Source organism: Carcharodon carcharias, chromosome 17 (assembly GCF_017639515.1).
Source record: "Carcharodon carcharias isolate sCarCar2 chromosome 17, sCarCar2.pri, whole genome shotgun sequence".
NCBI classification, from domain to species: Eukaryota; Metazoa; Chordata; class Chondrichthyes; order Lamniformes; family Lamnidae; genus Carcharodon; species Carcharodon carcharias.
Genome location: NC_054483.1, coordinates 117,918,873 through 117,946,863, shown reverse-complemented (window position 1 = coordinate 117,946,863; position 27,991 = coordinate 117,918,873). Strand labels below are relative to the sequence as shown.

The 27,991-nt window shown below is 41.6% G+C and overlaps 1 protein-coding gene across 7 annotated transcripts in view; it reads right to left on the bottom strand.

Annotated features, from left to right (window-relative positions):
* Positions 1–27,991, bottom strand: part of add3a (adducin 3 (gamma) a) — a 318,245-nt gene that overhangs the window by 213,918 nt on the left and 76,336 nt on the right. For all 7 annotated transcript variants that reach the window (XM_041210398.1, XM_041210396.1, XM_041210397.1 and 4 more), the window contains exon 2: positions 11,342–11,461. The gene's annotated coding sequence lies outside the window, so the exon portion shown is untranslated. The remainder of the gene's footprint in view (positions 1–11,341; positions 11,462–27,991) is intronic.

Here is a 27,991-nt window from a genome sequence, read left to right as displayed (position 1 = left end):
GGATGCTTTAATTAAAAACTCAGCTAAAGCGGATGTATAATTTGTAATATGTTCTAAAATCCACTTCTCATGCTGAGAAATACATGCATTTTGTAAGCTACATCCAACTTTTGCAGTCAAACTGAAGAGAAAAAGTTAAAAAGTGAAAATGTGCAGTGGCGAAGAATACAAGTGCACTGACCTATATAATAGCCAATGAAACTATTAAAACAGGTTATTTTCATTAATATCAAAAATTATGCAAATTTTAAAAACATTTCCCTTTTCATAATAAAAGCCGTTTTATAGAAACACAAGGATCAGTATGAACATGATCATGAAAAAGTTAATGTTTAAGGTTTTGTAAATTGCCAAAGTTACCTCAATGGAACAAAAGCAAAGTATTTAAACATGGAGATCTTGTAAATAGAAAATCTATTGGTAAAAAAATTAACTGTTTTAAACTTGGCTATGAGATTTACTTGTTTCTGCAAGTTTACCCTTCAGCTAGAAATTTAAACAACATAGCATGGTAGGCAAATCAAAGGCAAAAAGAAAGTTATTTTGTTGGCTTTGGGGTCATTGCAGAAGTTCCTTAAAGAAACATTTGAATGCAATTCACAATTAGCTACCCTTTTGTTGCATATAAATCTATGCATAATGTAGGGAAAATATGAAAATGTAAATTAAAGAAATGGAGGTGGAAGGCAGTGCAGTACTTTAGGACATAGTGAATCTAATCTAGTTAATTTTTTGAAGTTATGAATAAAGCTAGCTTAGATAAGTGTCTACAGATATTACTTGAATCGATTTCCAGAAGGCATTTGGTGAGGTACCACACAAGAAATTATTATTACAGTAACACAGTATTAGAGGTAACTTTTTGACTTAGGTTTGGAATGGGTTGGGAAGTAGAGGATTGAGTGAAGGTAAAGGACATGCTCTCTAATTTAACAAGTGACATTTCTAGGGATCTGTTCTGGGGCCTCAATTTTTCACCATATTTATCCATGACTTGAATGAAAGTTGGATAACCAAATTTGCAGAAGATATAGTTAGGGAAATGGTGTAGGTAGGAGCTGAGACTGATTTTTATTGGTTAGGGCATCAAGGAATATGAAGCAAAGGTGGGCAACTGGAGTGCAGGTGCAGATCAAAAGATGATCCAATAAAATGGCAAAGCAGGCTCAAATTGCTGAATATTCTGTGTAGGGGCAGAAATCCAATTTCCAATGGGTGTGGTTCCATGACACCAAGCATTTCTGGAGAATCCATACAAATGGCTGATTTAGGAAGGGAAAGATGTTATATAACAGTAAAGATGCTGTTCTAATGTTGGAGGTAAGGGTGAGAAGCTGTAATATTTTTTGACTGACTTATACTTTTAAACCAAATTTGTGGTTGAGATTTTCAGAAGATATTCAACCCGAGGAAATCCAGTTTAAATACAGAAGGTTGTTGACTCTTAACAGCTGCAGGGTAGTTTCATCCATCACCGATTACAAAGGGAGTGGGGACTATAACATCTAAAAGTTAACAACAAATGTGTTTATGCTTCACTTTTATCTAAAGATGAATTTTTATAAAAGACCTAGAGACATCTGGTGGAATTTAATGCCCTCTCTCGTGATGAATTTGGTGGCAGGGGCATTCAATTAGATGGGGGGGAGGGGGGGGGGGGCGGAGAGAAGGAGACCGCACCGCCTTCCCGCCACTGCCCTGATCAAGTACACGGCGAGAAGGTTCTCCTTCCACCCTGCTGCCAATTGATTGTCTTACCTGAGCGTAGAGGTGTCATAAAAAATGGCAAGAAGGAGGAGTGGCAGTGAAAATGGGGGGGCAGCTTTTATGGAGGGAGGTTTAGGAAGACAAGAAGGCTGTGAAATCAGTCTGCTGAGAGCATGGTGAGTTCAGATGCAGATGCTTAGTGCAAAGGGGGTAAAGGAGGAAGATCATCTCAGGGAGAACTCATGATATCAAGTACTTCATTAATGTGCACCAGGTGGCAAACTAGAACAACCTGTTAATTATTTTAGCTACTAGAATTATCCACAGGATCATGTTCCTGTCTTCAATAAATAGCACAGCATCACAGCTTGTTTAACATTTCAAAAATTAAACAAAATTATTTAACAAGAAATAACCAATAATAGTGCCACTCCAGCCCAGAAAGGGAACAATTTAACCTGTGAAGTCTCATTACTACAGGTGGTAAATTAGATTAAAATTTAATATTTTTAATTTTTCTTACTTTTCCTTTGTCTCTTTTTCCTCTCCAACCAACTTTTCTTTCCCTCATTTTATTTCTTTCTGCTGATTTGATTTTAATGCATCCTATTTCCATCTCTGTCATTCCTCCATTTCTTTCTCGATCCTTAACTTTCAATGGTTAACATAAGGCTATTAATCCTGTTGTGGATCAACTTCTCAACTGCCTTTTGGCCCTCACTATTAACTTACAGCAACTCCCAGCAAGTTGCAGGGCAAAATATTTGAGCCAAAGGACATGTGGTGAGATGTCTCTCTCCTCCAAAATGTGGCCCATTATGCCTAATGATTTAAATCAAAGAACCTGAACAAAACTTAAAAAATAGAAGATATGATCGGTTTGTCAGTGATTAATTAACTACCTTGGGTGTCAACTTGAACAACATAAGCACACTGCATAAGTACTATGGTCAGTGTTTGGCTCAGAACTGTCAGAAAAGGGCTTTCTTGCCAGAGGACATGAGATAGGGGGTTTACGTTGTCAAGTGTGCTTCAGCGTATACAGTGCTTACTTCAAGATCAACTTAAAACTGCCAATTACTTTTTCAGAAGATGCATCAGATTTCTTATGGACTTAAGCCATTACTCTAACACTAGTTACAGATTAGATAGCCAATCAAGAGCAACCGCAACAAGAACAAATGCCCTCCGTATTCAACCAAGCAAAAAGTGATGAGAAGAAATTGTACAAAGGTTCCCAATGTGTTAGCTTATAGAAATCTGTAACTTATTTGGTGTTGCAGTCACTCTAGAATCATTAACAACGGACAGTGATGTGAGGGGGGTGGGGGCAATTGAACTAGGTGTTGTCTAAAATATTACACTAAGTCCTCACTAAAAGTTGTGGTTGCATTCCTGAAAATCGTGATTAAGTGAAACAATACGAATCATGGGTTCTCATAGGAAGTGACGCTAAAGCTGTAGGTATGTTCCTTCGGACATTTCCTGCACAGAGAAACCAACGTACAAGTTGAAATACACTACTATACATGTGCAGCACTATGCATTCCTACCTGGAATAACTTGCAAAATAAATTACTGAATAAAAATACTGTACAAATTCAAATTAGATAACACTAAATCACCCAAACAAGCCCCCAGTAGCACAGCTTCTATGTCTCCCCCACAGGACTCTTGAAACTCAGCTCAACTTGTTGCTTGCTTTCCTTTCCCAATCTTGTCACTCTCTCACTCCTTTCCCACTCTGTCTCACCCCCATCTTCCTCATCCTTAACCTCACCACAGCCCAGGACAGTGCCTCAGCAACCAACCAGAGGCTCTGGCTAACTCTCAGTCCAAGGCTGCTCTTGCGCCTGGGGTCTGGAACTTTTCCTGATAGTCTGCAGGGGGCTGAGCCCGTCCTGAGCCATGGATGCAGCTGGGGGCCCAGCTCCCATCTCTCGCTGTCCTGCAACCCCCCCCCCACCCCCGGCATACTCACACTTCACCACGCAATCGACAGCCAGCAGCTTCCTGTCCCAGCCCTGCGCCCCTGCACCCAGATCTCAGGCCTCACGCTCTCCTGACAATTTCGGGCTCTGGTGACGGTGGCTCCAACATTGGAATATGGCGACGGCTGGCACTGAGTGCAGTGCGCAGGATGGTTGGTGGGTGGGTGGGGGGCGGGGGGATGTGGTGCACAAGGGGTTGTTAGAGCAAGAATGTCGATGCAAATTGGAAAAACAGGCTCTAAAGAATAAATGACATTACAACGAAATGATATTTAGGGGTGCGACTTAAAAGGACTTACTGTACATTAATCTAAGATTGGTAATTTCAGTCACTGAAGCTTAAATTAAAGAACTTTTCAAATGCTCTAACAGCACATAGCATGGTCCTCCTATATTATTATTGGCTATCCCTCGCTAGCAAGGGTGATTGTCTTCCATGTATCCAAAGATGGCTGATGAGGCTGATTCGGGGTCTGCAGATTATGGTATGTTGTCATGTGAGATGTGCTTTTTATTTGCTAGTTTTCATCAAGGATTTTACCCTAGGAAAACCTTCACGTTTTTCCTAGAACTTTTTAGGCACCTTCCATGGCCACATGAGTAGGAAGATGCTGATGCTGAACGTTCTGTACTCAGCAAAGGACTTAGTTTCATCCCCCTACATCCTCACCTCGATGAATTTCAGGCTCGGTACAATGCTGAACTCTTCTTCCGTCTCCTTTGTCTCCGTACTCAATTCTTGGGGCAGGAGCCCTCCCCTTGTTTATTGGATCCTTTCACCCGCCTCCAATATTCCCTCTCTCTCTGGCTTCTAACCTCTCAATCTTTTCACTGAGAACTGTCGGCATGAAATTGGAGGTCTTTATTTCGCTACTCCTCTCGCCCACTCCAACCTGTCTCCTTAACCTGCTGCGCTCCTTTCCCTCAGGTCCAACCCTGACTTTGTTGTCAAGCCTGTCGACAAGGGTGGTACTGTTGTCGGCACACTGACCTCTCCCTTGCAGAGGCTAAGCGCCAACTCTCAGACACTTCTTCCTACCTTCCCCTGGGCCATGGCCCTACCACTGAACATCAGGTCTTTGTTCCCTTGGCTGTCAATGACCTCATCTCCTCTGGAGACTTTCCCTCCACAACTTCTAACCTCAGTCTCCCAACCCCGGACAGCCCACTTCTAACTTCTTCCCAAAATCCACAAACAGGACTGTCCCAGTATACCCATCGTGTCAATCTGTTCCTGCCCCACGCAACTCATTACTCCCTACCTAGACTCCATCCTCTCTTCCCCTGTCCAGTCTCTTCCCACTTCTATTCACAATTTTTTTCATGCTCTAACGTCACATCAACAATTTCCAGTGCCCTGGCCTTAACTGCCTCCTCTTCACCCCCACCGGGATGATCTGAGGGCTCTACGCTCCTTTCTTGAACAGAGGCCCGAACAATCCCCATCTACCACCACTCTCCTCTGCCTGGCTGAATTTGCCCTCTCACTGAACAACTTCTCATTAAACTTGTCTCACTTCCTCCAAATACAAAGTGTGGCTATGGGTACCCGCATGGGCCCCAGTTATGCCTGTCTTCTTGTGGGTTACGTGGAACATTCCTTGTTCCAGTCCTACTCGGGCCCCCTCCCACAACTCTTTTTTCTCGGTACATCAATGACTATATCGGTGCCGCTTCGTATTCTCATCAGGACCTGGAAAAAGTTATTGATTTTGCTTCCAACTTCCACCCCTCCATCACCTTCACGTGGTCCATCATCAATACTTCCCTTTCTTGACCTCTATTTCCATTTTTGGTGATAGACTGTCTACCAATATTCATCACAAGACCACCGACTCCCACAGCTACCTCAACTACAGCTCCTCGCACCCTGCGTCCTGTAAGGACTCCATCCCATTCTCTCAGTTCCTCTGCCTCCATCGCATCTGTTCCGATGATGCCACATTCCAAAATAGCGCTTCTGACATGTCTTCCTTCTTCCCTAACCAAGGGCTCCCCCCCCATTATTGTGGTTGACAGGGCTCTCAACCGTATCTGACCCATCTCCTGTACCTCTGCCCTCACCCCTTCCCCTCCCTCCCAGAAACATGATAGGGTCCCCCTTGTGCTTACTTTTCACCCTACCAGCCTCCGCATTCAAAGGTTCATCATCTACCATGTCCAGCAACACCAGTATGATGCCAAAACCTTATCTTCCGATTCGGCACTTTACAGCCTTCTGGACTTAACATGGAGTTCAACAACTTCAGACCATGAACACTCTCTTCTATCTTTATTCCTTTTTAAAGCATTTTTTAAAATCTATTTTCATTTTATATTTCTTTATTTTTCATTTCTTCATTTTCATTTTTTTAAAATATCCTTTTCCCCCCCAAATCCCCCTCCTCCCCACAGGGCCATATGTCACTTGTATCAATGTTGTTTTCTCACTGAGTGCTGACCCTTGTTCTGCCCACCAAACACATCATCTTTTCATTTCCCCTGTCAGCTTTCCGTAGGGACCGTTCCCTCTGCAACACCCTGGTTCACTCCTCCATCATCCCAACATCTCATCCCCTTCCCACAGCACCTGCCCAAGCAATTGCAGAAGGTGTAACAATGCCGCTTTACCTCCTCCCTCCTCACCATCCAAGGGCCCAAACACCTCTTTCAGGTGAAGCAGCACTTCACTTGTACCTCCTTCAAATTGGTCTACTGCATTCATTGCTCCCAATGCGGTCTCCTCTACATTGGAGACACCAAACGCAGACTGGGTGACCTTCGGTCTGTCCTTAAGGATGACCCTGACCTTCCTGTCACTTGCCATTTCAACACATCATCCTGCTCTCATGCCCACATGTCCATCCTTGGCTTGCTGCAACATTCCAATGAAGCCCAACACAAACTGCAGGAATAGCACCTCCTCTTCCGTTCAGGCACTTTACAGCCTTCTGCACTTAACAATCAGTTCAACAACTTCAGACCACAAAATCTCTCTTCTTTCTTTATCTCTATTAAAATCATTCCTTTAAATGTATTTTTATTTTATATTTATTTATTTTCATTAATTTATCATTTTCTTTTTTATACCTTTTTCCCCAACTCCTCCCTCCACAACAGGGCCATCTGTCACTGGTTTCTATGTTGCTCTTTCACAGAATGCTGACCCTTGTTCTGCGCTCTGAAGAATGGACTTAAAACTTGGTTTTTGTCTTCACAGATGGTGTCAGGCCTGCTGAATTTTTCCAGCATTTTCTGTTTTTATTTAGGGAGATAGAGCCTTGGTTCAGCATCCTATCAACAAAACTGCACACTGGACATTGCAGCACTCCTTCAGTTCTGGATTTATATGCTCAAGCCCTGAAGTGGGACATAAAAGATCACATGACTTGAAATATTGACTTAGTTTATGTCGCCACAGATGCTGCCAGACCTGCTGAGCATTTCTGGCATTCTCTGTTCTTTTAGTCTCCACTCCATCAACTGTATACTATAATACAGTCAAGGCGAGTGTCCAGGAACTGATAGCATCACAGATCCAAGAAGATTTAGGTGAAAGATTGTGCCATTACAATAAGCGAATTCCATAATGTAAACTTGAGGAAATCAGATCCACATATTCACTTGGCACCCACACAGAAGTGAAGACAATTTGCCAGTTCTACTGCAAAAACACCAGTGGGCTACTTATGCTGCTCTCCTGAAAGAGAATGTATTGTAAGCACAATAACGTGTAAGCACAATAATAAAAATGCCTACTGTTTCGACACAATTTTTAAAGTAGGAACATGAAATAAAGTGCATTCTTTAATTAATCATTAAAAATAAAAGATATGATCCAGGTGCAAACTGATCTCCACCATGTGGACTCATTGTCACTTCGTAGTGACAACTTGGGGGAGAACATGGGTCAAGGTTCCTGCCCCCAAAGGGTTTTTGGTAATTGACACTCATGGTTACCTCCTCAAAAAATTTGATCAAATTTGTTAAACACGACCTTCCCTTAAGTCCACGCTGACAATCCTGATTAATCCATGTCTCTCCAAGTGTAGATATATTCTGTCCCTTTTAAATTCTTTCTAGTAACTTCCCCACCACCAAGGTTAGACTGATTGCATGTAATTTCCTGGTCTATCCCTTCCTCCCTTTTTTAATAATGGGACAACTTTAACAGTTCTCTAATCCTCTGACACCTCACCTGTGGCCAGAGATGATCTGAAAATTACTGCCAGGGCCCCTGACATCTCTTCCCTTGACTCCTTCAAGCCTGGGATACATCTCATCCAAGCCAGTGGATTTATCCACTTTTAAGTTCAGAATCTGTAGGATTTTGTAAGATGACCACCAATGCATCCATAATCTCTACAGCCACCTCTTTCAACACTCTGGGATGTAGATCATCAGGTCCAGCGGATTTATTAACTTCCAGTGCCATTAATTTTTCCACTACTCCTTTTTTACTAATACTAATTTCTTTCAGTTATTCATTCTCTTTAGTCCCTTGGTTCTCTAGTATTGAGAGATTTTTTGTACCTTCCTGTTAAGACAGAGGCAAAGTATTTGTTTAGTTTCTCTGCCACTTCTTTATTCTGCATTATAAATTCTCCTGTCTTTGCCTGTTGTGGGCCCACATTTGTCTTTGCTATTTTTTTCTTTTTTACATACCTGTAGAAGCTTTTATAGTCTGCTTTTATGTTTCTCACTAGTTTACTTTCTTATTCTATTTTCTTCAAAAGTTTCTTGGGCCTTTTGTCCTGAATTCTAAAATGCTCCCAATCTTCAGGCTTATTACTTTTTGTGGAAACTTTATAAGCCTCTTCCTTTGATCTAATACAATCTTTTAACTTCTCCTATTAGCCTGGAGAAGTTTCCAGGCTGGGTTTTTGTGCCTCAAAGAAATGTAAATTTGTTATAAACCATGTAATAATTATTTAAACGCTAGCCATTGCCTGGCTACTGTCATATCTTTTAATGAAGTTTCCCAATCTAACACAGCCAATTTGCCCCTCATACTTTTGTAGTTTCCTTTGTTTATATTAAAGACCCTAGGGCAGAATATTGAGCTCGTCGGGCGCCCCAGCCCAAACAAGCGTAAAATGACACGTGATGACATCAGGCGAGTACCCTGACGTCTTCACACACTTGTGCGATATTTTGGTCAGTTGGCACATGCAGGAATCAGCAGCATGCCCACCAACAAAGGGCCTATTAAGGCCCTTAATTGACTAATTGTTCAGAATTTTTCACTGCCTGTCCAACCGTTCGGTTGGCAGGCGAGCGAAAGCCAATTTTTGGCGACACCTCATCCATGGACAGGGTGAGGTTTCGTCCAGCTGATTTAAAAAAAACATTTTGCACTTATATTTTACATGTCTCTGCTCATGTGACAGAGTCACAAGAGGATATATTTTCATATTATTCATATTGATAAAGATCTGCACCTCAAGGAGCTTTTACTGCACCTACCCGCGTGCATGTGCAAACATCAGCGCTCGTGCTGCTGCCACCCCACCCCATTAATTGGCCAGCCAGCATGAAATTCATGTAAGAGCCCGATCGCAGGCGCCAGTTGACTTCGCGGCCACTCCCGGGACCCCCCACCCCCCCAACGTCAGGGGCGAAGCTCTATCCCTGGTTTCAGATTAAACAACATCACTTTCAAACTTAATGTAAAATTATAACATATTATGGTCATTCTTCCCTAAAGGTTCCTTTACAATGAGATTATCTCTCTCATTGCACAATACTAGATCTAAAATAGCTAGTTCTTGAGTTGGTTCCTCAATAAACTGTTCTAGAAATCCATCTTGCATACATCCCAGGAATTCGCCCTCCACAGCATTAGTGCTAATTAGGTTTACTCAGTTTATATAGATTGAAGTCCCCCATGATTGCTATATTACCTTTTTACATGCACCTCTAATTTCCCAATTTATATCATGCCCTACATTACCACTACTGTTTGGTGGCCTGTAAACAACTCTTCCCAATGTTTGCTACCCTTCCTGTTTCTTAGCTCCACCCAAACAGATTCCACATTTTAAAAAATTCATTCACGGGATATGGGCTGTGCTGGCTGGGCCAGCATTTATTGTCCATCCCTAGTTGCCCTTGAGAAGGTGGTGATGAGCTGCCCTCTCGAACTGCTGCAGTGCATGTGGTGTAGGTACACACAGAATGCTGTTAGGAAGGGAGTTCCAGGATTTTGACCCAGTGACAATGAAGGAATGGCGATATACTTCCAAGTCAGGATGGTGAGTGACTTAGAGGGGAACTTCCAGGTGGTGGTGTTCCCATCTATCTGCTGCCCTTGTCCTTTTAGTTGGTAGTAGCTGGGGGTTTCGAAGGTGCTGTCGAAAGAGCCTTGGTGACCTTGATCTTGATCTTCCAACCTAAGATCCTCTCTCACTAATGTACTGATCTCATCCTTTTTGCCTTCCCTTCTTAAATGTTGAATATCCTTGAACATTCCATTCCCAGCCTTGGTCACCCTGCAGCCACGTCTCCACAATGGCAATACCTGTTTACTGCCATTTGTGCAGTCAATTCAACTACCATGTTTCGAATACTGTGCACATTCAGACAAGAGTGCCTTGAATTCTGTCCTTTTATTAATTTTACCTTTCCTTCTGTATATTTCTTTCCTACTGTATGAAATTGTAGAGATATAGGCAGCAGTGATGCTAAAACCTAGACTGAATATCTACAATGAATGAACCCACAGTATAAATATACATTTATATCAAATCTCTCCTGTCCAATGAGCTGTGGCTACAGATGACTATAAAAAGGAATGCTGGTTGGTTATCCAAGGATTACAAGATGGTAATCCAGTCAAGATGTTCAGACAGCATCTTAAACCATGAAAGCAAAGTTTTATCAGATAGAAAGCCAGAGTAATAAAATTCAAAATTATGCTTTGGAAGTTGTGAATTTTGTGATAAGTGCACCCACCCAAATGCGTTAATCTATCCTATGGATGGAAAATGGTATAGAACATATCAAGTTGTAAGAGCATTCAAGTTACATACTCAAGTTACATTTAGTCATTTGGTAGTACAGAATTGGAGTATAATTGAAAAAAGAGACATATCTAAGCTTTTCGTCTTGTATTGGTATTCTTGTGGATTGTCTTGAATGTAAGGGTTAAATAGTATAAATTGTTGTTTTCCCCATACATTGGTGTTCTTGTAAAGTGTCCTGATGAGTACAAGGTGAAAAGCTTCGACATGTCTCTTTTTTCAACAATATTCAAATTAAATTTAATGATTCTCAATGACATTTTGAAACAAGAATAATGCCATGAATATAATCCAGACACCCCTCTTGTTCAAGGATAAGTATTATACAGGATACTGATACTTGGCTTAGGCTTTCCATAACTTACACCCAACAAATCTGATCATTAGGTAGGAAATCAAACTGGAAACAGAGAGAGAAAAAAATTCCATCCTGAATTATATATGCTGGAAAACCAGATTCATAGGATACTCGTGAATTCTCAAGAAGTTTGACAAAGTGAAGTAAAGTGACACAAAGAGCAACAGTAGAATCCTCACTTAAATTATTCTGTAATATATGTTCGAGAAAAAAAAAAAATCGGTTTTGGTACACAAAAGGAACCACTTATGATTAATTAATGATTGATTAGCAGTTGAACTTACCGTATGCACTGTGCAACTTTTTGGGCGTGTTTCTTTCTGTAGTTAAGCCTTTGGTTCAGATTTTCAAGCTTTGATGCAGACAGACCTTTATTTTCCACGTTCACTATGGAAATAGTTCACCTTCAGTTCAAAAGAAAATGAAGTTCAATTAATGAAAAGCACTAAACTATAAGGAATAAAGCATGAGATTCAAAACCAACAAGTTCCCCATTGGGCTAAAATGAGAAAAAATATTTAGTATATAGTTTGTGTATCTTCTAAAGCACAAGTAAAATGTACAAATTGGGGGAGATGCTTACTTTGAAGAAACAAGCTCAGCCCATTCCCTTCTCTTGTGGACAAAGTTCATGATTGTATACCACTCCATACTATTTTAATGGAAAAAAATTAAATTCTTCACTTCTTCTCATTCCATCTTCTATGTCTCATAGCTATTTTCCAGTTTTAATTTTTTACCCAATTTTTCCTCAAAAACTAACTTTCAAGCTCTGTCACCCTCTCAGTTTGTTCCTGCTTTAGTGTAGTGTTCATCATCCATCTTGTAGTACAAGTAAATTACCTTCAGTAGCTTTAAAAAAAGTACGACTGCTGTCCCATATCTCATCCCAAGTAGCCATCATTTACCTACGCGCCTAGACAATAGGTCTTGGCAGGTTATTTAACTGTAAAGTGCCAAGCCAAATAATCCATCACCCAAAAACCACAAAAATGCATTTTCCACAGTCATCAAACAACAATTCTACCTAATTTCTTTAACTCATGGTTCATGGTCAGGCTTCTACCGCATCTGGAATAAAAATCCAGCCTCAGTAATTGTGACCATGAAACTACTGGATTGTAGTAAAAACCCACTTGGTTCACTAATGCCCTTCAGTGAAGGAAACCTGCTGTCATTACATGCTCTGGGACACATGGGACTCCAGATCTACAGCAAAATGACTGACTCTTACTGCCTTGCAAAATGACTGACTCTTACTGCCCTCCAAAAGGGTCTAGCAAGTCACTCCATTCTATCAAACTGCCACAGAAAAATCTAAAAGGAATAAAACTGGTCAGGCACCCAGCATCAACCACGGCACCAAAAGAGATAAAGGTATCCCCCCGTCCAGTCAACCCTGCAAATTCCTCCAAAGTCCTCTAGGGACTTGTGCAAAAATTGGGAGACCTGTGCCACAGACAGCTGTTGGACAACAGCTTGACACAGTCAGATCACCGAATCATGCCTTACAGACAATATCTCAGACACCACTATCACCATCCCTTGGTATATCCTTTCTCACTGACAGAACAGTGCAACCTGAGGTAATGGCACAGTGGTAAACAGTCAGGAACAAGTGGCCCTGTGAACCCTCAATATTGACTCTGGGCCCCATGAAGTCTCATGGCATCAGATCAAACATGGATGAGAAAACCTCCTGCTAATTACCAGCTACTGCAAACCACCTCAGCTCATGAATTAGCACTCCTCCATCTTGAGGACCACTTGGAAGAAGCACAGAGGGTAGCAAGAGCACAGAATGTACTCTGGATGGGGGACTACAATGCCCCCTACCAAGAGTGGCTTGGTAGCACCACTACTGACTGAGGCCTGAAGGACATATTTGCCAGAATGGCTCTGGGGCAGGTGGCGAGAGGTCACCAATGCCTGTTGCAGATGCACCTATCCATGATAGCATTGGTATTGCATTGCTCTTGTGGAGATGAAGTCCTTCCATCACACTGAAGATACCCTCAATGTGTTGTGTTGTACGACCACTGAGCTAAATGGGATAGATTCAGAACATATCTAGCAGCTCAAAACTAGCCATCCATGAGATGATGTGTCCATTCTGTATTCAACCACAATCTGTAATCTCATGGCCCAGCACAACCCTCACTTTATCAACATTATCAAGCCAGAGAATCAACCCTGGTTCAATGAAATGTGCAGGAGAGCATGCCAGGGAGAACACAGGAACAGGAGTAGGCCATTTGGCCCATTGAGCCTGCTTTGCCATTCATCAGATCATGGTTGACCATCTACCTCAATGCCACTTTCCCACACAATCCCCATATGCCTTGATGTCATTGGCTCCAAAAATCTATGGATTTTTGTCTTGAACATGCTCAATGGCTGAGCTTCCACAGCCCTCTAGGGTAGAGAACTTCAAAGATTCACCACCCTCTGAGTGAAGAAATTCCTTCTCATCTCAGTCTATAATGCCCTACCCCTTATTCTGAGATTATGTCTCCTGGTTTTAGATTTACCAGCCAGAGGAAACATCTTATCTACATTCACCCTGTCACACCCTGTAAGAATTTTGAAAGTTTCAATGTCGCCCCTCATTCTTTGAAATTCTAGGGAATACAGACACAGGCTCCCCAATCTCTCCTTGTAAAAATCTCCTGCCATCCCAGGGATTAATCTGGCGAAAATTCATTGCACTCTTTCTTTGACAAGTATATCCTTCCTTAGATAAGGGGACCAAAACTGTGCATAATACTCTAGGTGAGGTCTCACCAAGGCTCCAGAAAACTCCAGCAAGACATCTTTATTCCTGTACTCAAATTCCCTCGCGATGAAGGCCAACATACCATTTGCCTTCCTAACTGCTTGTTGCACCTGCATTCTAGCTTTTAGCGACTCAAACAAGGCCACCCAGGTCCCTTTGGACACCCGTACTTCCCAGCCTCTCTCCATTTAATACTCTGCCTTCTTGTTTTTTCTACCGAAGTGAATAAATTCATACTTATTATATTCCATCTTCCATGTTCTTGCCCATTCACTTAGCCTGTCCTCTTGAAGCCTCCCTGCATTCTCTTCACAACCTACATTCCCACCCAGTTTGGTGTCATCAGCAAATTTGGAAATATTACATTTGGCCCCCATATTCAAATCATTTATATAGATTGTGAAACACCTTGTACACCTAAAAATGAGGTGCCAGCTGGGTGAAATGAGAACCCAGGACTATATCCATCCCAAACTGCAGAAGCAGCACGCATTGGACAGAGCTAAGCAATCCCACGACCAACAGATCAGATTACGTTCTATAGTCCTGCCACATTCAGTCGTAAACGGTGGCAGACAATTAAACAACTAGGCTCCACAAATGTCCCCATCCTCAAATGATGAGGGGGCCCAGAAAGTCTGTGCAAAAGGTGAGGCTGAAGCACTTGGAACTATTTTCAGCCAGGATTGTCAAAGGCCTCCTCATAGATGCTAGTCTTCAGCCAATTCAATGCACTCCATGTGATATCACAAAATGGCTGAAAACTGAGTACAATAAAGGCTATGGACTCTGACAATGTCCTGGCTACAGTACTGAAGATTGATGCTCCAGAATTAGCTGCGCATCTAGCCAAGCTGTTTCAGTTCAGCTACAACACTGGCATCCAACCCACGTGAAAAATTGCCTAGGTATGACCTGCCCACAAAGAAGCAAGATAAATCCAATGTGACCAATTATCGCAGGATAAAATTCCAACCGACCAATCATCACCTTATCAATTTTTTTCTCAATCAGCAGCAAAATGATAGACAGTGTCATTGACAGTGCCATCAAGAAGCACTGAGGAATAACCTGCTCACCAATAATTAGTTTGTGTTCCACCAGGCCCATTCAGCTCTAGATCTCATCACAGCCTTGATCCATGCATGGCCAAAAAGAGTGAATTCTAGAGATGAGGGGAGAGATTGCTTTTCTTACCAAAGTAGCATTTGACCAAGTATGGCATCAAGGAGCTTTAGCGTAGCTGAAGTCAATGGGAATCAAGGAGAAAACTCTCTGCTGGTTGAAGTCATACTTAACACAAAGGAAGATAGATGTGGTTATTGGAGACAAATGATCTAAGGCTCAGGACATCGCTGAAAAGAGTTTATAAGGTAGTGTCCTAGGCACAAACATCCTTAGTTGCTTCAAAAACCTTCCCTACAACACAAGGCCAGAACTGGGGATGTATGCTGATGACTGAACGATGTTCAGTACCATCCACAACTCCCCAAATACTGAAGTAGTCTGTGCCAGCATACAGCAAGACCTGGACAATATTCAGGCTTGAGATGATAACTTACATTCACCTCACACAAGTGCCAGGCAACGACCATCTCCAACAAGAGAGGGAATCTAACCATCTCCCCACAACAATCAAAAATTAAGAGTAAACTACATAAAAGTGGAAACTTTACTCAAATGCAGCTCATTCAGGCTCAGGTGATGCATTACCATCATTGAATATCCCACCATCAGCATCCTGGGGATTACCATTGACCAGAAACTTAACTGTACCAGCCACATAACCGTGGTTACAAGAGTAAGTTCACAGGCTGGAATTCTGCTGTGACTAACTTACCACCTGACTCCCCAAAGTCTGTCCATCATCTACAATGCACAAATCAGGAGTTTGATAGAATACGCTCCACTTGCCTGGATGAAACAGCTCCAACAACACTCAATCATCATGGCCAAGTGATTAAATGGATGGTTCCAGAAGCCATTGGGGTCACTCCAGGTAGGTTCAAATCTCAATCCTGTGCGGGGGTCATGTTGTCCACCTCTTGACACTGGAGACAAAGCGCGATGAAGATGGAAAAGGCTGCAGTGAAAACCTTTCTCCTCTCTGTTAATTGCACTACATGCTTCCGAAAGAGATACCTACCAAGCCAGAAAATGCAAGGATAACCACAGCACCTGCAACCTCAGCTATAAAGATTAGCAGTATTACGATGAAAAACTAAAGGAGAAATAGAAAAAAAAACTCAAGAAGCTCATCACCATTAGGAACACAGCTGCCCGCTTGATTAGTGCCCCTTCCACCACCTTAAACATTCATACCCCCCACCACCAGTGCAAAGTGAAAGCAGTGTATACCATCCAAAAGATGCACTGCAGCGACTCGTCAAGCCGCCTTCAATAGCACTTTCCAAACCCACAGCCTCTACCATCTAGAAAGACAAGGGCAGAAGACACATGGGAATATCACCACCTGCAATTCCTCTCCAACTCAAACACATTTCTGGCTGGAACTATATCACCATTCCTTCATCATCACGGGATCAAAAACCTGGAACTCCCTTCGTAACAGCACTGTGGGTGTACTTACACCACATGGACTATAGTGATTAAAAAAGACATCTCACCACCACTTTTTCAAGGGCAATTAGGGATGAGCAACAAATGGTGGCCTTGCCAGCTATGCTCACATCCATTAATGAATTAAAAATATCCCCAGCAGCACTCCCCTCTGTTGCTTTGATTATAGCTCAACTATCAGCTGCTCAATCTATTTAAAATTTTCCCCATGTGGCCAAAGCATTGATCCTAGCCAAAATTATACACCATTCCATTCACAGATCTTCACCTAGAGGCAAACACAAAAGCAATGTGCACTCACTTCTAATATTCCTACAGCATTTCCAAACAATGGGCTTCAAAATCGAGAGAGTGCACAGCTATTTAAATATGCTCTGTTCAACTGAACAAAGTGCATTTGAGTGCATTACAAACCACACCAAACATTGTTTAACAAATATAAGCTTGGGCAGAAAATGTCAGCTACCTCCTTGATAAACATGACACAGGACTAGGTTTAAACAGGACTGAAGCTGGTTGGTGGAGTCAAAACTAAGACTCAGTCTTTCCTTGCAGAGAGGGGTTTTTGACTTTTCCCAGTGTTAACACTCCTCACCCACCCCCAGCGTCCCAGCTATCCCCTATTTGTGTGTTCAAATACCCATCAACTGTTTCCGTTAACAATGTAGTTGACACTGACAAACCTTAACAATGTTAAAAACATTGCCAGCGGATGCTGGAAATCCAAAACAAAAACCGAATTATCTGGAAAAACTCAGCAGGTCTGGCAGCATCGGTGGAGAAGAAAAGAGTTGACGTTTCGAGTCTTCATGACCCTTCGACAGAACTTGACAGAACTCAAGTTCTGTCGAAGGGTCGTGAGGACTCGAAACGTCAACTCTTTTCTTCTCCGCCGATGCTGCCAGACCTGCTGAGTTTTTCCAGGTAACCTTAACAATGTGATTGATAAGACATTGACAAACATGACAGAGGAGCAGGTTCACACAGCTAGTTTCTCAAAGTCAGCAGGTCTACTCACTGGAGGAGAGTGCACACTGTCTTCACGAAAGGACTAATTTCTTTCACACCTTTTATAATCTCTTCAAGACTTCTAAATCTTTTCACAGCAAATGAAGAGCTTTTGATGACGTTTAGTTACAGCTGTCATGTTTAGCCATCATGGCTGTAACTGTGCATCCATACTAAGCATTTATCAGTTTTAGTGACTGGGATTGCAGGCAAATGCACTAGGGAGTTGCAGTTAGCAAATTAGCCGTTTCAGTGTAAAATGAACTTGTCAATAGTAACAGAGCAATGGAAGAAGGGGCAAGAAAGCACACCAAAAGACACACTGGTTTTCCTTTACTGATAAAAATTCCCTATGAAATCAAACTTTTGAGATTTTGTATACTCAATTTTCCCACCCCATCTCCCTGTTCTAAGCACTGGCATCTGTTTAGGTGAATCAGGGTGCTCATTTTTCAGTATAAGCTTGGGCAGAAAACGTCAGCTAGCTACTTGACAATTAAAAGGAATTTTAGAAGATTCTGAATCTGCCCCTTGCTTAGTGTACTGACACAATACTTCCATGAGTCAATGGCTTTTACCTAGAACCAGGAAGATAAGCCAACTCCAACTCCACTGCTTTTGTTGTTAGATATCATGTAATTTTGCACAAACTGCTGCTTTGATTCTTGACAGACTCTCCTTCATGCACATGGCACTGCTTGGCATCACAGAAACATAGAAAATAGGAGCAGGAGGTGGTGATTTGGCCCTTCAAGCCTGCTCCACCATTCATTATGGTCGTGGCTTATCCTCTATCTCATGCCATACCCCCGTTCTCTCCCCATACCCCCGTTCTCTGCCCATACCCCTTGACCCCTTTAGAGTCTAGAAATCTATTTCCTTATTAAATATATTCAGTGACTTGGCCTCCACAGCCTTCTGTGGTGGAGAATTCCACAGGTTCACCACCCACTGAGTGAATAAGTTTCTCCTCATCTCAGTCCTAAATGGCCCACCCCATTTCCTGAGACTGTGACCCCAGTTCTAGATCCCCCTAGCACCCGCCAGGGGAAACATCATCCATATCCAGAATGTCCAACCCTGTAAAATTATATGTTTCAATGAGATCCCCTCATTATTCTAAACTCCAGTGAATACAAGCCTAGTCAACCCAATCTCTCCTCATACAACAATCCTGCCATCCCAGGAATCAGTTTGGTGAACCTTCTCTGCACTCTGTCTAAGGCAAGTAAATCCTTAGGTAAGACCACCAAAACTGTACACAATACACGAGGAGCCATCTCACCAGGGCACAGCACAGCTGCAGTGAGACATCCTTGCTCCTGTACTCAGGTTCTCTCACAATGAAGGCTAACATACCATTTGCCTTCGTAACTACCTGCTGCAACTAAATGCCTCTTTTCAGTGACTGATGTACAAGGACACCCAGATCCCTTTGTACACCAGCATTTTCCAATCAATCACTATTTAAATAATACTGTCATTCTGTTTTTCCTACCAAAGTGGATAACTTCACACTTATCCACGTTATTCTGCATCTGCCATGTATTTGCCCGCTCACTAAACCTGTCTAAATCACCTTGAAGCCTCTTAACATCCTCCTTACCACTCACATTCCAACCAAGTTTCATGTTGTCAGTATACTTGGGAATATTACATTTGGTTCCCTCATCCAAACCATTGATATATATTGGGAATAGCTGGGGCCCAAGCACTGATCTGTGTGGTACTCCACTAGTTACTGCCTGCCACTCCGAAAAAGACCCATTTATTCCTACTCTGTTTCCTGTCTGTTAACCAATTCTCAAACCATGTCAATATATTACCCCCAATCCCATGTGCTTTAATTTTGCACACTGACCTCTTATCTGGGACTTATCCCCATACTCCTGTTTTGATTTATAGGGCTGTTTTTAGAAAATATCTGAATACAAGAAATTATCCCTTGGTCCATATTATCCAATGCATCTATTATATATTGTTTTCATATTAATGGACCAGAGACATTAACTTTACCTGACTAAAAAAGAAAACTTGTCACAGACAGAGAGTTGGTGTATTGTGGTGGAATCAACAGGCAAGAGAATTTTCCTGTGAGAAGGAAATGACTTGCAGTTGAGCTGGGAACGGTAAGCAACTTCTAACTGTATAGGATGATTTTAATAGGAAAATTTATGAAGTAATGATTGTCCTCAACAATCACTGTACATAATTCTGCAAGTGTACTAAAAGGCCTGGTCAAATAAATGTGACTGACACACCCTTTTAAATTAAAGGCAATAGGTCTCCCAATACGTTCCTGGCAATAGGTTCCCAAACTGAGCATTTTTAGTAATAATGATGCACAATAGTTTTCATTCATACTTGAAAAGGATCATTCTAATTTGAAAACCAGTTCGCTTAACTCTCCAGTCATGCTTAATAATTATTTAATAGATCAAAGACTACCAACATTTAGTTTTTAAAAACAAGATTTTTAAATCAGGATTTAAAATTTTTTTTTATGCAACCAGTTTATTCCATATCGTCAAGTTTGTCCCCCTCTTCCACATTCCTGCAGGGATGTAGTTTGACAGTTTGCTGGAGTTCTTTTTTCAAGCTTTCTACAGTGGCCATTCTTCAAGCCTTAGTCAGGATACAGAGTTTTAACAGGCCAAAAATGGCATCAGAAGTGAAGTTGATTGCATATTCCAGCACAGGCTAGCAGGTTGATGAGGAACATCAATCTTGATTGATGTTTCCCTCCTTAGGTCAGCTATTATTGAGGTTTCTAAAATCTCACCCAAGTAGGCTTTCTCTGCAAGTCTAGATGGCAAGTACTGCAAAGCCATGCGCATTCTTGAAATGTTTTCATATCTCTTCTACAAGTTCAGAGCAAAGAGTCCAGGGAGCAGAAGTCACAACCTTTAATGGTATGGAAAAGGAGAGTGGGTAATGCACAAAAGGCAAGAGTAAGAACAACAGAAAGTTCAGGGAATTATAGGATTGGAGAAGCAAGGCAATGATGGCATTAAACACAGGTGAGGATTAATTGGCAGGGATGAGAAATTTCCCCATTTAGCAGAATTCTGACTTTTGAATCACGGAATTCCACCCTTTTAATTTTTTTCCACCCGCCCCTTAGTCCAGTGGAGCTGTCAATCAGCCCCACTTTCACTGCCAATCTGACTCGATATCTGTGATATTTTTTATTCATTCATGGGGTGTGGGCTTCACTGGCTGGGCCAGCATTTATTGCCCATCCCTAATTGCCCTTGAGAAGGTTGCGGTGCCTTCTTGAACCGCTGCAGTCCATATAGTGCAGGTATACCCACAGTGCTGTTATGAAGGGAGTTCCAGGATTTTGACCCAGTGACAGTGAAGGAACGGCAACATATATTCCAAGTCCAGATGGTGAGTGACTTGAAGGGGAACTTCCAGGTGGTGGTGATTGGGAGATGCAGAAGCCATGTGCCCAGTAGCTGCTGCTCTCATGTACAGCCTGCAGAGGGGTGGGGGGTTTAAACTTAATAGTAGGTGCAAGGATGAAATTTGGACAGATATGGTAAATCAAAAAGTAGAGACAAGGCAAGAGAGAAAGGTATTAATGGGGAAATGATAAACAGACCATGACAGGAAGTACAAATCTAAGAGTAACTTAGCAGATAAGGCTATTCACTACAAAAATAACAAAAGGACAAAACTAAAGGCTCTGTATCTGAATACATGTACCATTCCAAACAAAACAGATGAACTGAGAACACAAATAGAAATACATAAATACAATCTAATAGCTATTACAGAAACATTGCTGCAGGATGACATAGATTGGGACCTGAATATTGAAGGATACTTGGCATTTAGGAAGGACAGGGAGCTTGGAAAAGGTGGAGGGGTGGCTCTATTAATTAATGATGATATTAACACAATAGAGAGGGATGACCCAAGTTCAGGAAACCAGGATGTAGAAACGGTTTTGGTAGAGATAAGAAATGATAAAGACAAGAAATCATTTGTGGGAGTGGTATACAGGCCCCCCTAACAGTAACCACACGGTAGGGCAGGGTATAAAGAAAGAAACAACAGGAGCTTTTCAGAAAGGTGCGGAGGTGTTCATGGAGAGTTTTAATCTGCATATAGAGTGGGAAAATCAGATGGGCAAAGGTAGCCTAGATGAGGAATTCATGAAATATTTTCAGTATGGTTTCTTAGAACAGCATGTTCTAGCACCAACTAGACAGCAGCTACACTAGACCTCTTATTGTGCAATGAGACAGGATTAATTAATAATCTCTTAGTGAAGGCACCCCCTAGGTAGCGGCAATCATAGTATGATTGGATTTTACATTCAGTTTGAGGGAGAGAAAAGAGTGGGTCCATGGCTAGTGTTTTCAACTTAAATAAGGGCAATTATGAGGATATAAAGCACTACTAGCTAAAGTGAAATGGCAAATTAGGTTAAGTGATAGGTCAATAGAGATGCAGTGGTAGGAATTTAAGGAGAAATTACAGAATACGCAGAAGAAATACATTCCAGCAAGAAAGAATAGAGGTAGGGCACACCAACTATGGCTAACTAAAGTAGTTAAAGATAGCAACAAATTTAAAGAAAAAAAACCATATAATTGCACAAAGATGGGTGGCAGGTCAGAAGATTGGACAGATATAATAAACAAAGAACAACCAAAGGTTTGATAAGGAAGGGAAAATTAGAGTACAAGAGGAAAGCTAGCTAGAAATATAAAGACAGGTAAGTAAGAGTTTCTATAGGTAATTAAAGAAAAAAGAGTCAACAAAGTGAACATTGGTCCTATAGAAAGTGAGTCTGGGGAATTAATAATGGAAAAGTAAAGAGATGCAGATGAATTAAACCAGTATTTTGCATCGGTCTTCACTATAGAGGATACAAATAACATCGCAAAAATAGCAGAAAATTAGGATTTGGAAGGGACAGAGGAACTCAGAAAAATTACAATCACCAGAGAAGTGGTACAAAAATTGTTGGAACTGCAGGCTGACAAGTCCCTGAGTCCTGATGGACTTCATCCTTCGGCCTTAAAAGAAATGGCTGGTGATATAGTTGATGTATTGGTTTTAACTTTCAAAAATTGTCTAGATTTGGGGAAAGTTCCATGAGGTTGGGAAATAGCAAATGTAACTCCTTTATTCAAAAAGTGAGGGAGACAGAAAGTAGAAAACTACAGGTCAGTTAGCTTAACATCTGACATCGAGAAAACGTTAGAAGCTATTATTGAAGACGTTATAGTAGGGCACTTGGAAAAATTCAGGGTAAATCAGGCAACGTCAACATTGTTTTGTGAAAGGGGAAATCATGATTAACCAATTTACTGGAGTTCTTTGAATAAGTCACATGTGCTGTGGATAAAGGGGATGTACTGTACTTAGATTTCCAGAAGACATTTGATACAATGCCACATCAAAGGGTATTGCAGAAAATAAAAGCTCATGGTGTAGGAAATAACATTTTGACATGGATAGATTGACTAGCTAACATGAAACAGAGGGTAGACATAAATGGGTCTTTTTCTGGTTGGCAGGATGTAACGAGTGGTGTGTCACAGGGATCAGTGCTGGGGCTTTAACTTCATACAATTTATTTAAATTGTAATAAGGGACCAAAGGTATGGTTGCTACATTTGTTGAGTAAGATAGGTAGGGGAGTAAGATGTGAAGAGGACAGAAGGAGGCTACAAAGGGATATAGATAGGTTAAGTGAGTGGGGAAAGACCTGGTAAATGGAGTGTAAAATTGTCCATCTTGGCAGCAAAAATAAAAAAAAACATGTTATCGAAATGGTGAGAGAGATTCAGAGGGATATTGGTGTTCTAATGCATGAATTGCAAAAGGTTAATATGCAAGTACAGCAAATATTTAGCAAAGCTAATAGAATATTATCATTTATTGTGAGTGGAATTAAGCGCAAAAGTAGGTAGATTATACTTCAGTTATACAGCGTGTTGGTAAGACCAAATCTAGAGTACTGTGCACACTATTGGTCTCCTTTTTTAAGAAAGGATGTAAATGCATTGGAAGCAGCTGAGAAGGTTTACTAAACTAATACCTGGATTGGGCAGAAATAAAAATAGAAAATGCTGGAAAAACTCAGCAAGGTCTGGAAGCATCAGTGGAAAAAGAAACAGGAGTTAATGTTTCCAGTCCGTGTGACTCTTCCTCAGAGCGGAAAAGGTAGGAAGATGATTAATTTTATACTGTTTAAGAGGGGGTGGAGCAAAATAGAAGGTCAGGGATAGGTGACAGCTCAGGAGAGGTTTGACAAGGGACACAAGACAAAGGGAGTATTAATGGTAGTGTGAAAGACTAAAAAAGGGTGTTGATGATGGCATGAAGATAAGATTGCAAAACATGTTAAAGCAGAACAAGGATCAGCGGTCTGTGAAAGCAAAACATAAGAACAAGTGACAGATTGCTTTGGTGGGGGTGGGGAGGGTTGGGGGAAAAATGGTTTTAAAAAAGGGTTAGGATGGAGGGGGCAGGTTGTCTTCTGAGGAAAGATTGGACAAGCTAGCCATGTACCACTGGAGTTTAGAAGAGTAAGAGGTGACTTGACTGAAACATATAAAATCCTGAGGGGTCTTGACAGGGCTGATGTGGAGAAGATGTTTCTTCTTGGTGGAGAATCTAGAAGTAGGGGCCCCAGTTTAAAAATAAGGCGTCGCCCATTTAGCACAGAGGTGAAGAAAAATATTTTCTCTCAAGGGGTTGTCTTCAGAACTCTCCTCCTCAAATGGCGGTGGAAGCAGAGTCTTTGAATATTTTGAAGGCAGAGGTAGATAGATTCTTGATAAGCAAGGGGATGAAAAGTTATTGGTGGGAGGGGTATGTGAGAATATGGGGTTGAGGTTACAATCAGATCAGCCATGATCTTATTGAATGGCAGAACAAACTTGAAGTGCCAAGTGGCCTACTCCTGCTCCTAATTCATATGTTCACATGTATGTTCTTGCACTGGGCCATCTTCCTGTTACCGCCTCTACAACAGGAGTCACTGTCGCTGGACAGGGTGGGTGCAAACATGGCTGAAGCCTGGGGGGTTGGGATCCAGGACCTTGGCCCCAGGGAGGGAGGAGTAGGACCGGGTAGGGCTGAGGTAGGGTTTTGGCACTGACAGCTGCTTCCCTCCCACAATCACTCAATATTATATTAACGTTTAGGATTTGAGTCTAATTTATAATTTCTCTTTCTCGTTCCTTTTAATCAATTATCATCATCATCATTGCTTTTCCATTCCAGCTCTCCAACAGCCAGGCAAGTTGGAGAAATCCAGGTGGAAGAGTGGATGGAGAAGGAAGGCACATGAGGGAAGGAGGGCATGACTGAGTGGGGGTAGATTGGGGTTGAAACTAAGTGTATGGAGGGTGGCAGATTGGGAAGAGCAGTGTGTGTGGTAGTGGGGGGAGGGGAAGAGGAGGAGCTGGTTACAGTGTGAGAGTTGGGAAGGGCTTCATTGAGTTTTCAATCATCCAGAAATATAGAGAGCATGGCTGAAACCTACATAAGTAAATAAAAGAAGGTACTTTAAAAAGACAGATTTTCAAATTTATATGATGTATTATTATATGTTGATCTATAATATGCAAACGTTAATGACATACCAAATGTTACTATGCTACTCTATTGCTGTTTTGTTCCTGCTGAAATCTGGGGTCATGTTAATTTTCATGTTGTTTTTAAATACACGTTCATTCATGGACACAGGTATCGATGGCAAGGCCAGCATTTGTCACCAGTCCCTAATTACCCTCAAGGTGAAGGAGAGTTAAAATAGGGTCACATTGGAAAACAGTTTGCAAATAGTCCTTTGCTTCATTTTGCATGTACATAATCTAGTAAGGTCATGTTCTTAGCATGGGCTTTGTTAGTATGGGCTTTATCCTGTATTACTTTTTTGTATTTCATCACGGGATGCGGTGTCCATTCCTAATTGCCCTCGAGGTAGTGATGGTGAGCAGCCTTCTTGAATCACTGCAGGCTATGTGGTGTGGGTACACCCACAGCGCTATTAGGAAGGAAGCTCCAGGATTTTGATCCAGCGACAGTGAAGGAGCAGTAATATATTACCAGGTCTGAATGGTGTGTGGCTTGAGGGAAATTTGCAGGTGCCAGTATTCCCAAGCATCTGCTGCCCTTGTCATTCTAGGTGGTAGAGGTTACGGGTTTGGAAGGTGCTATCTAAGGAGCCTTGGTGAGTTGCTGCGGTGCATCTTGTAGGTGGTACACACTGTTGCCACTGTGTGTCGGTAGTGGAGGAAGTGAGTGTTAAGGTGGTGGATGCGGTGCTAATCAAGCTGCTTTGTTCTGGATGATGATGTTAAGCTTCTTGTGTTGTTGGAGCTGCACTCATCTAATCAAGTGGAGAGTATTTTATCACACTCCTGACTTGTGCCTTGTAGATGGTTGCCAGCTTTGAGGAGTCAGGAGGTGAGTTACTTGCCACAGGTTTCCTAGCATTGGGAATTACGACACATTACTCCACTGAATGCTGAAATGCCGAGGTCACTTTGATGACTTTATACAAATGCATCGATCCACAATCTTGACAGTAAGAGAAGGTAAAATAAAAGAAAAATTATGTTTCTACCCACCTGAAAATTAATAAGTCCACTCATTTGAACTGGACTAGGTACATTTGCATTTCACCAAAGGTCATAAAAAGTGCTATCATTACACGATCTCTCAGAACGAAGAATTTTAAGACTATCTTTTGGTCTTCAGCCACTAATTTTCAGGCCTCTTTCTTTGGCTACTCTCACCCCTGAATTGGAAGCATTGGGAGACAGTGATATGGATCCAGGTTTCAGAGGCAAATACAGATGTTGTGATGTTACAGACAAACTTCTACATCAGATTGTAAAATAAACCCGTACCTTTAAATTACAAGATTTCTCAATGTGGTATGCAAATAAGTTGATAGCTTCTTGGAAAACAGTCCAGTTACAAAAATATTAAATCAAATCTATTAACTAATAAACTTGCATAAGCACACTTCCTCTGAAATTTATGATCATGATTGTACAATCCTAGTTGGAGGCGTCAGCTCACCTGAAAACAAAGTATATCAGCTTGCGGCAGCAACCAGTTGGCAGTGTTTCACTCTGCACAAGGCATATAACTTACCATATATCACAGCATAATGTGTAAAGCATTTTGATATTTAGTGCATTTCTGGGATGCTGTTAGTGGTTCTTTTTAATATGTATCATCTTTATACTTCTGTCAAAATGTAACCAGTTGTGAGGTGTACCAACATCCTGAGCTCAGAAGCAGGTGGTAGGAACAAGGAGTACGGAGGACATTGGAGGAAGGGAGATTTTTGACCGAAGACATCAACTCTGAGGCTGATATGAAAACAAAAATAAAGATTGGGCAAGGATACAAATGCACACAGATACAGTGTGTCAGGACATGCCACTGAGACGCTGGTTAACCACCAGACACCCTGATTACAGAGACTGACCTAGACAATGGTCTCTTGGGTATGTGCAAATGGCTTTCTTCCTGCCTTACCAAGGTACAGAAATCACATCGATTGCTGGCAGGCACCGGGAGACACCCCGGCTGAGAGCAAGAAATTACCACATGCAGGTGTGCTTTGCATGGTCAGGGTGTGATTCAGATGTCTTGATTTAAGACACTACCTTATATGCTGAGACACCAGGGTCAGAAAGGGGTATAAAGCCACAGCTCCCAAGGACATTGGGCTGCAGCCAGGAAGTGTGATTTGGTCAGTTACTGGAAGTCACGTGGAGGAATTCATTCAGCGTACTGACCACCTAGGGACGAGCTCCTGCACTTGAGTCTTACTAAGCAACTGGCATTTTAAGTATATACTATTGCTTCGCGGGTTAATTAAGGTTTTCCACATAATGTGGAAATTGTATCTATTGTTTATTTCATGTCGTTGATACGAAGTATGAGGCAAGGACCTGAGAGGATAGTGAGAGCCCCTAGTTAAAGTCTTGCACGGGTGAAACACTAATCCTCCTGCAATAAAAAAAAGTTCAAATTCTCTTGTAAAACCTTCATTCTGCTGCCAATGAATGCCCTAGGAAAATTTGCAGATTTCTCCTTCCCAAACACGATGAGTTGAATGACCGCCTACCGTGCCACTTATCTTTATTATCCATTTTATGTGAGCATATTGTCTGTCGGGTTCACCTCAGTTGGCCATTATGTATATCAATTATCTGCAACCACTGCCACCTATTCTACCAAATCCAGTCTGAAATCACTCCCTTAAAAAACATAAGCAAGGAAAGAAAACCAGAGCATTGCTCACACAGGAGATTGCAAAAAACTATAACTTTCTGACAGATTATTGAATCCATGTAACCCAACAGTTATATTAGTGTTCTACAAATTTTGGATGGTAGAATCGAGTAAACGAGGAGTACCGTGTTCTCAAATTTTGGAATTGAAAACTGTTGAGCACTGCCAACTATAAGTGCCAGTTTTCCTCATGAACACCATCCTTATCTTCAAAACTATTTATTACAGAAAAATTAGTGTAGATCTGGTACTAACTTGATTTTTTAAAATAAAAAAAAGACTC